General features: G+C 43.7%; 1 protein-coding gene across 1 annotated transcript in view; it reads left to right on the forward strand.

Annotated features, from left to right (window-relative positions):
- The first annotated feature begins 768 nt into the window (after window positions 1–768).
- The window catches only part of COQ8A (coenzyme Q8A), a 64252-nt gene continuing 54536 nt past the window's right edge, over window positions 769–10484 (forward strand). Inside the window, exon 1 of the mRNA XM_019549569.1 lies at window positions 769–847. The gene's annotated coding sequence lies outside the window, so the exon portion shown is untranslated. The remainder of the gene's footprint in view (window positions 848–10484) is intronic.

The raw sequence follows: 10484 nt of genomic DNA on the forward strand, positions 1-10484 counted from the left end.
CTCCAGGGCAATCCTGGGGGGTTGGCAACCATAAAGTGGCATCATTCAGGGCAGGGAAACAAAGGTGTGTAGTTCAACTCCCGCTGCATGAGGCCTACCCTACAGGACACCGTAGCAGCCTGCTGTCTTGTAGGCAGGGGCCTGGTGCAACTTGTGACAAACCAGGTGCCAGGCCAACCCCCCTGCAGAAGCACCCAGCCAGATGGGTGCTCAGCGGAGGGTGGGCACAGGCTAAGCTGGGGGAACAATATCCACCACGGCTTTAGCCATAGGAAGGAAGCTTGGCAGCTCCTGGTCTGTGTGACCTTGGCCTTATGGGAAAGCTTATTATGTCAGGGGCTTGCAACCCCAGCAAAACCTGCCACTCAGCCCTCCTCCCATGGGCCAGTCCCACGTGCCTGTGCAGGTCTGTCACCAATTCCTGGCGGGCTCCAGGCTTTCCAGGGCGGGGCGGCAGCTGGCGCGGAGCTGCCCCTGCGCACGTAGCACCCAGGTTACTTTCCCCCACCCAGCACGGGCCTCACGTCCCCTTGCAGCCACTTGGCCGCGCAAACCCCCGGGGGGGCGGCGCTCGGCCAGCACCGCCTCCTCATTGGTGGAGCTTCCCCCCGCCTCTTCCCCCGATTGGAGGAAACGCGGGGTGCACGAGCGCTGCACGTTCTTCTCGGGGCGGGGGCGCTGCGGAAGGGCCTCGCGCTAAGTCGCGGCGTTCCGACTCGGGGCGGGGCAGCGGCGGCGGCCAATGGGAGCGGCCGGGAGGCCGGGCGCGAGGCCGGGCTGCGGCCGGGGGCTGGCGAGTTGGTAAACAAGCGTCAGGCCGCGTGGCGGTGGCGGCTGTGGCGGCGGCGCAGGTGAGAGCGGCGGGAGGGGTGCTATCGAACGCTGTAGCGGCAATTAACGGTTAATAGCCGCCGTCCTCCGTGGGGGGGGGGTCACTCGGGACAGGCGCACGCGCGTTCCTGCCCGCGCCTGGCACCGTGCGGGGTGGAGCTGCAGACGAGCCCCAGCCCTGCGCCGCTCCCTGCCCTGGGTGCCCGGGAAGGGGCTACGCTGCTTTCGCCCCCTCCCCTGTGCTCCCTACTGATCTGTTGCTCTGCTTTCGGCTCCTCTTCGTGTTTCCTGTCTGGCCTGCTGCTCTGCTTTCACCTCCCCTCTGTGTTTCCCATCTAGCCTCCTGTTCTGCTTTTGGCTCCTGTCTTTGTTTCCTATCTAGTCTCCTTCTCTGCTTTTGGCTCCCCTCTGTCTGTCCTGCTGCTCTGCTTTCGGTCCTCCTTCATGTTGCCCGTTTGGCCTGCTGCTCTGCTTTTGGCTTCCTTTCATGTTTCCTGTCCAGCCTGTAGCCCTGTTTTCCTCTCCCAGCTCCATCTGATGTTCTGGGTGCCTCTCATCCTGTGCTCCCTGCCACACCTACTGTTCTGTTTTCTGCTCCCTGCTCTTTCTGCTGCTCTGGGACCTGTCTCTCCCCTCCCGTCAACTCTGCCTTCCCCTCCGGCCTGCCATGTGTGCTACACACAGGGTGCCTGTCCTGCTTGTCACTGCAGGTCAGCCCCCCCAAAGCCTGGCTGGTGCTAGGGATGACTTTCTATAGCACTGGCTGTGCCAGTGCTGCCTCGACTCTGGGGCACTGCATGGTACTGCTGCCCCCTGGCTGGTAGCCTGCAGCAGCTTGATGTGATCCCTGAGCTTGATTCCTCCTCTAGGAGGAGAAGATGGGAGAGAAGGGGTTAACTTTTTCAAGTGGGGTGGGGACCCCTTGGGGGTGGGGACGGATGACAGGTGTGTGACCAAACAAGCTGAAACAAACTTTCTGTTCTCATTTAGATAAGGGCAGATGGGGCTTGGCAAAACAAAACAGTGCAGTATATTGTATCGTTAGTAATTTATAGTTTCAGGAGAGAGATTCTAAGAGAGCTCGGTTCACAAGCAACATTGGCAATATCTGTATTATTACTTCAACCTTTGTATTTGCTACAGCTTGAGAACCACTTTCAACGCTCTATCTGGTCATAGTTATTTCACCTGATTAGTTATGGTAAAAAGGAGCACACTTGGACTTTGGATCATTTTAATGTATGATATTGCTTAACGTGTGGTATTTGCAATCCAGAACTTGCTCAATGTTTGGCTTTTTTGTATGCTGCCTTTCTCTAAATGCATGCCACTTTAAGTTGTGTTAACAACAGGTTTATGAGAGGTTAACTGTCTGCTCTGCCCTGTAAAGTGCTGGCTGCCTTGTGTGCTCAGCAGTTTGCATGCCTTGGGCCCTGGTTCATTGTTGTAAAAGTGAGACTTAGCCAGGTTAGTCTGGCATTAAGTAGAAGGCAGAGCAGGTTTGCATCTTATACGTTAAGTGAAGTAGATGCATACTAACTTTTGTGAGTTGAAGCTAACTTCATCATGTTGTAAAAATGCTAGTGAAAATGGTGTGTAGCTGTGTTGGGGTGTGTAGTTGTAGGGAGGGTTCCAGTGAAATGAAGAGGCATATATTAAAGCAGAGAGATGCAATTTGAAAGCAGTGCATTTACATTCCTCACCATCTCCTCCTTTTTAGGAGAGTGAGAAAAATTGGCTATCTCCTAGTTCATGTACTAAAATATGTAATGTGGTAGATCACCATTGTCATAGTTACAAGAAAGTGTAAAATAAGAATTCAGTTGTAAAAACTTACCAAAAATCTTTAGAAAGCCTCATGTTTAAGGTAGTGATGATTGGATGAAGAAACTAATTCCTTAAAGCTTTCTGCAACTATGTAAAAAAGGGGCCATGAGCTGGCTTAACATGGCTAGGTACCAACATGTGCATGAAAATCTTGGACATTCAGTATTTGTAAAAATAGTCTTGCATCTCATGTTCAGAAAATCTACAGGTCTGTTACTGTGGATGAAAAATAATGGACTTGTACTGACTTTTAAAAAGAACTTTTCACTCCTTTAGATATAGATTGCTTTTATTTGTTTAGTCCTTAATTAAATCTGACTGATACAATTGTAATTTCATTTTTCATTAAATTATTGTTGAAATTAATTGGTTGGTCTTTAGTCATAGCTATTAACAGTTCATTGAAATTTCTGCTGAAATGCATGTTACTTAAAAACTGATGTTTCTTGTATATCACCAAGATCTTCACATGCATCCTATTGAATGAACCAAGAGCAAGGAGGTGGAGCAACCGCCCCCCCATACAATTTTGGAGCCTCTGATCTTGTAGCGGTGCAGTAGTGTATAAGAATAAGAAAAAGAAACTTGTTTGATAAAGTAACTATCTATAACCATGGTGACACAAACTATTCACTGTCCAAGGGGGGGAGTAAAGGGAGTAAAGGCACTAACTATTCTACTCGGTAATTGAAACGGTTAATTTTAAGAGAGTGTGCTTGTTTTCCTTTTTTTTTAAAAAAAAAAAAAAAAGAACAGACATGTCTGATATGACACTTCATAACTGCCCTTTATGATGTCTTTGTCTGTTGGTAGCAGTCTCATGGGGAAAAAAAAACATATATTCTTGGCTTCTGTTTTATTTAACTAAGGCTATGAACAGATGCCACATACATCTTGGGAGGACAGAATCCAATCATTTGCACATCCATGTCCATTGGCCCTGGGTCAGGCTCTAGAAAAGTTTGTGGCCTAAGTGCTAAGTTTGTCCCAGGAAATTGCAAAGTGTGCCCGAACAGTTATCCAGGATTGCATTATTGAATCACTGCAAAAAACTCAAACAAATGGCAGTGTATTCTGCTGCTTATTAAACCCTGATTAGAAGTGTGATGTGTGCACATACGAATCCTGCAACTTTTCTGCTCCAGGACAAACGCAGGCATGACTGGGCCTTGGACAAATGCAGCATCTATTCCTCAGCTAAGGTGAAGATCTTGTTCAAGATTTGATTGTGCCCAACAGTGAGCACTGAATATGCTTCAAGTATTGGCATCCAAAACCCCAAAATTATTGCTTTGGTATATAACATGCTAGGAAGGTATAGCTGACTTTGAATTGCAAAGTAGACTAGAAATACGGTTCTGAGATGAAAAGGCTGATGAAAATGGGTTATTTATCTCAGTAAAAATAAAATAAAAAAGCAATAGCTCGTGGATTTATGTTTGATAGAGTAAGTTTTTTGGCTCATTGTCCTTTCTCTTAGTGTAAAGGACAGTGTAGCAGGAGTGATATGCTTACCATTCCTTTGGGAACAAATAACTCAATTTTTTCTCTATATCAAACACACTGTGAGCTCAATTTACATTTTTTTTGTTGTTTGCCAACAATTACCTTTATAGTCTTGAAAGTTTAGATAAATCATTGTATGTTGTGCTGTTTAGATGATTTATCATGTAGATAAATCAGTTATGTTTTGAAAAATCATTGCAACTCACCAACACTGTTGAGGACTCACGTGGAGTACTGTGTCCAGTTTCAGGCCTGATGCTTCAAAAAGGATGTGGACAGATTGGAAAGAGTCTGTTTAGTAGGGAGCAACAAAAATGATTGATAGGCTTGGGAAACAACTTATGAGGAAAGGCTGAAAGAACTAGGGTTGTTTATTTGGGAGAAGAGAAGGCTGAGTGGGGTGGGATTTGGAAATTTTCAAGAGCAGGTTGGACAAACACTTGCCAGGATTCTCCTAGGCTAAACCATCCCTGACTTGAGAAAGGGCTGGACTAGATGACCTCTTGAGGTCCTTTCCAGCCCAACTTTTTTATGTTCCTCACAAGGAGAAACACAGGTGACCTTCAGGGATTTAACAGAGGTAGCAAAGAGGCAAACTTTCTCTTTTTTAAAAATAATGTAATGTGATAAATAAAATGAAGGGTCAGAAGATAAGAGTTCCTCTTTATAAGCTTACTGTTAGTTCACTGGTCACTTTGTTTCACTGCAGTCAAAGAGAGTTGCATGTACAAGCCAGCTTCCAGCTGTTCTGCGTTACGTGAAGCCATAATGAATGTTTCATCTGCAGTATTTAAGGCAGTCTAAAAATAGCCTATTCTGAATCTGTGCTGGAAGAAGAGAATTAGTTGGCTTGCAGTCTTCCAAAATAGCCCCCTTAAAGGCAGGTGGAAGTCTGTTATTTAATACCCTGTTTATCAGGTTGTCAGTTTCTGGAAAAAACATATAGAGAAGGGGAGGTCTTGGATTACTGCTCTCCTGACTTATTGTTCACATAAAATCTGTTTGTGGGTAATAGTTCCCCCTGGGAGTCACTTTGACACCAGAGGAGTAACAAGGGATAACTTTGGCCCTTTGCTTCTTTACAACTTACTGCGGAATATTGTATTTGATGTAGGGATTGCTACCTTTTGAAATACGTAGCTGAATGAATCGCCAGGTATGCAAGTATCTGTGTTTCCTTTTTGTTCCCACAATCACAGCATTATACCAGTGGGTGAACTGTGCTGCCTGAGGGTGGATGTAGCAAGACAGAAGCACTACATTAAGTACCATGTGATCTGCCTAACTGTTCTGGTTGTTACAATCTAACATTGTTTAATGGAAGAATCTGTAGGAAGAAGCTCTAGAGTCAAGCTTGTACTCTCTTGCAGTAGCGCTGTGCCCCAGAATGGGAGGACCGACATCTGTATTAGTTGCCCTGGTGATTTCTGGTCTTCTAGTTCTCTTCATATCTTGATACATGCTTTCCTTTTGAAATGGGAATGATGGTAAAACAAATTCTGTTTGTACAGAGCCAAAACCTTTATTTACTGCAGAGCATAATGATTAGGGTAGGGCTGGGAAGTGGAATACACAGTAAAAGCCGCCTTTGCTATGAAGCAATGGATACACACTGACAAATGTTGATTTTTGTTCACAAAAACCTACATTTCAACACATGCACGGAACTCGCAGCTGTTCTGGTCTCTAGGATAGCTGGTATTTATATTTTTAAATTCCATCAACTGCATTTAAATAACCTTAAATGGGCGAATAAAAGCAAGAAATGACAGGGTGTGTAGTTTTGCCTTCTCTGTCTTTTTGGCATGTGTGTACACATCTGTTTTGCAATGAGGGATGATCACCGAGTGGATATAGTTACCTCTGTATAAAAGAGGTTTTTTACAGCATTGGAATTTTGTTAGGTATTTTGTTGACTGAACATGGGAAGCATGCTATCCCTGCTAAGGTAGCTTATATAAATCCTCTGTACTGCCTAAAAATGTTACAAGCTTAGATTTGTGTTTAACCTAGTTCCTCCCTGCAGCTGCTCGGCAAAACAATTTTTTTTTCATAAACGTGATAATCAAAGCACTTAATTTAGTCACTAGACAGTGCGTGTTGGTATCCCTTGGCCTGAAGGCCAGATCTGACTTGCCGGGTGATTTAGTTTGGCCTGTGGAGCCCAGATATCAGCAGCATTTTGGTGGCAGGGGCATTTTGCAGCATGATTTTAGCCACAATTCAGCACCAGTAAGAAGCTGTGGTGGCTGGTTGGAAACACTGGGTCACCTCAAATTAAGCTGTTATTTCAGCGCATTGCTTTGGAAAGGTTGATGACAGTGTCTGCCCTGATGGAGTTTGCTCCTGGGTTGTAACCACATACTGGTGGTCTTGTGGAAGAGATGTTCCCTCCTAAGGTCTCATAAAGATTAGGTGATATGGGTTAAATTATGTGACTGAAGACTGGGTGCCTGCATTTTCAAGAGTTTGGGTGTGGGAGGTAAGGAAAAAGATGATTACAAAGATCATCTGGCAATTGCATGAACATATTGAAACTGGCTGAAGATGTGAAACCCTTCTTGCCTACAGGGGAGAAGGATAGGATTAAATGTTATTATTAAGGGGGGTGTGTGTGTGTGAAGAAAGTGACCTTTCAATCTTGGAACTTTGCCAGCTTGCAAGGGAAAAGCCACAGTTTCCCACGTTTTTCTCCTTTTAAAGAATCCATTTTTAAAGTTTGTAATCCACTTTTGGGTTGTGAACCACAGGTTGAGAAACACTGATCTAGTCCAACCGCCTGCTCAAAGCAGGACCATCCCCAACTAGATCATCCCAGCCAAGGGAGATGCAGTGCTACACATGACCAGAAGAAACTTGCTTGTTCTTTCTCCTCTTTGGCAGTCTTGCTCTTTTTATTGCTTCTAAAGAATTGGTGCATCCTCCTAAGTCAAGTAGATGCCCTGAAAAATACCATTTAAGTTCTCCATAACTTTGTATGCAGCCTTGACTTCTGTAGCTTGGGAGAGGGGTATACAATTTCTTTATTACAAGCCTAAGAACTTGCAAAGCATGAAGATAATTATGGTAGTGATATGTAGCACTGAAGCTCTTGTCTCCTGCTTTATATGTACAAATGTCCAAGATGTGTTATGTATATTTCCATATAATGAAAAGAGAACCCAAACCAGAAAGGTTATATAATTTGTCCAGGGCCAGTATCAGAGTTGAAATTTAAAATGTAGGAATTCTAGTAGACCTAGTTTCACTCTCAAGAGAACAAAACTTGAATGGTACATTAGGTGATCCCATTTGACCTGTGGTGTCTCTAAGGATTTATTTTCTACATGGCCCAGTGTCCTGAGCGTATGCAGATAAAAAGAACTGATAGCAAAACAGGAACTGGAAAATTCTTTTTGGTAGCAAGGTCACTAATTTTCTAGCTATCTTATAAATAGGTTTGTATGTATTGAGAAGCTGCTCAGTTTGAACTTAGCCCTAACTTGTAGGACAAGACCAAAATTCAGCTTCCCAAGGTCTGGTTATGCATACATTCCTTCAGGATCAATAGTGAGGGACTAGGGTTGTTGGTTTCGTGTTCAGAGAAGTAACGAAAGAGCTGTCTTCACCTAGTTGGCAAGATGCATGCAATAAGTACCTGTAGTCCAGGCCACTAAATTTATATGCAATAATTCATAGCCACTGAAGGGTGATAAACACATGATCAAAAGCCAGATATCTTCCTATGTCTCGTAAACAAATGTGGGTGTCCAGCACAGTTGTAAGTTGAGCAATGCTTCTTCTCTACATGGTCAGTTTTTAAAAGAGTTCGGATCTGTGTAGTTATGCAAAATTTTGGGGTAGACAAGATTCAACCGGTTTGATAATTCCTTTCATAATATGTTGGGAAAATAGATGGCTGACTGACCATCTCCTTGGCTCCTGTTTTGTTCCCTGTGGTTTGGCTATTACTCTATAGAAAGAGATGTGTTAGGGCATTGTGTCTTAATGGACAGAGCAGTACATGGGGACTTGGGTTCTGTTTCTGGTTCTGCTGCTGGTCTGTTCCCTGGCTTTGGGTGAGGCAGTTTCCCTTTTTTCCTTGGTTTCCTTTTCAGTAATGTGCAGGTGATGGTGGTGCTGACCTCCTTTGTAGAACTTAGTGTGAGTTATGGCTGACAAGAGGTTATATATCAGTTAGATATTCCTCACTTCATAGGACCACTCCTGGGTTTTCTAGCAGTCTGTAGTAGATTGTCTTAAAGTACAGAGTAAGTCTTCAGCCTGAAGGACTTCAAGCTTGTTTCCAAAGCATGTTACATTACTTATCAGTTTATTGTTCCTATCCAGTATTCGGCATACTTTCACAGTTAAAACTGTCAATAAAATCTGACTTTTGTGACAGGGCAGAACCAGTTTGCAAGTCTTCTTTAAGTAACTGGTATTGTGGCTAGTGATATGTTTGTGCTCTTAGCTTTATTTGGAATGTGTCTCCTGGATTCACTAAACAGAACTTTTTTATTTTTGAAAGTGTCTTGCATTTAAAACAGTGTTTTGAGACACTAGTTATGTCACAGCTTAATCAACAGTGTTTAAAATAAAAGGAATGGTTTATTTATAGCTTTAAGCTACTTTGTAATAGCGGGAAGCTTTTGTGCCTTTTGACAATAGCATGTGCAGTTGACAGGTAATAAATCTCCATTTGGTATTACTAATGTCTTATCCCTTTTTTTCCTTTATCAGAATCTTGAAACTTAGTTTCACAAATAGGTTTAATATCTAAAATTATTTATCCCATCTACTCTCCCCCTCCCCACCCCTGACAATTGATGTGGCTTTGTTACCATGTTTTCCTGTTTTCTTAATATATCGTTTTTTCAGGTATAGCAAGAAAAAGCCACACAAATAAAACCTTATTACTTGTGTTTAGCTTTAATGTATTAGTCCTACTTGTGTTTATACGATTAGAGCCTGAACTTTCTATGCAGAGCTGATAGTGAAACAGGCTATTTTTAAAAGATTGCCAAATGCACATACTGGAAAAATGAAAAAGATATTGGCTGTTTCGTAAACTTTCATTTATAGTAATTTTAGGTGCTCTGTACAACAGGAGCTGGTGCTGGTACATTACATCAGCAGAGTGAGACTATAGATTAGCCTAGATAAAAAGATTTTCTGATAGGGGTGTGGTTTTTTTTTTTTTTTTAATTGGCAGTGTTAGTTTAAAATGGAACAGCAGAACTGGAAAATTTGTAACTGCTTCAGAGTGGATGAAAACTAGTTGGTTACTGAGGACAATAGGCATTTGAACCCCCAGTAGTCCTTCTGAAGACTTACAGGGAGAAACTAATTGCTTGGGAAATTAAATGATTTAATTAGGTTGTGCTGTAGTATAACAGAACTTGTATCTTTAGCAGATCAGCTGTCTAGTGACTGTCCTGAGTTCTTCTTCCTTTGGTTCTAGTCCACTGTCTGGGCAAATGGGGGGGAGGGAATTTTACTTCCTAAACCTTGCAGCTTAAACCCTAGCTGCTCAAAGAGGAAATGGTAGAAATTATCTTGTTGATAGACTCACAATTTAAATACGTGAGGCCAGTTGTGCAAAAGTCCTCTTAATAGAAGCACTCAAAGCCAGTAAGGCACGACTGGCAGCAGTTTTCCTTCCAGAAGATTGGGTTGCTGGTGGTGATTGTGTGTCTTTTTTGCTGGGGGGACCTGCTCTTTTATGAGAGGGCTTAGCTGAGGGACCATCTTGTATGTTTTGTTTTATGGGGTCAAGGAGAAAGTATTAGATTAGCTTCTAGTGATTATCTCTGTTAAGTAGACTGTTCTTAAAGAGTTTAATAAATTGAAATGGCAAAGAGCTGTGTGTTTCCTCCCAACGTGCAGTTTTTCCCTCAAGAGATGAATATTTGTGATATACAGGTAACATTTTTGTTGATTCCAGTGCAGCAGCAGGGGTACAAGTCAGAGGAGTTGTACAGGAATTGGGGGTGCACCAATAGATTTTGGGGTTCAGTAACAACAGCCAATTTGTAAGGAGGAATATCAGCTGATACTGATCTGATTTCTGATACAGTGTGGAGAGCTGGTAAGTCTGTTGTACTGGAAGGGCTGGGGGCTGGGAAAGGGTCATGGGGAGGTAGATCAAGGCCCGCATGGTGAGGGAAGGCATGGGGCTGGGGCAGTCGCTGCCCAGCCAGGACAGAGTACAGGATGGAGCAGTGGCTTGTCTGGGGGGTGCAGGGAGGGGTGGGGGCAGCTCCTGCTGCTGCGTGCACCTTGGGAGGGCACAGGGGTTGTGGGGGGGTTGTGCCTCTGGATCTGCGCAGGGCAGGGGG

The sequence above is a fragment of the Crocodylus porosus genome, unplaced genomic scaffold, assembly GCF_001723895.1.
Source record: "Crocodylus porosus isolate Cpor-Errol unplaced genomic scaffold, CroPor_comp1, whole genome shotgun sequence".
Classification (NCBI taxonomy): Eukaryota; Metazoa; Chordata; order Crocodylia; family Crocodylidae; genus Crocodylus; species Crocodylus porosus.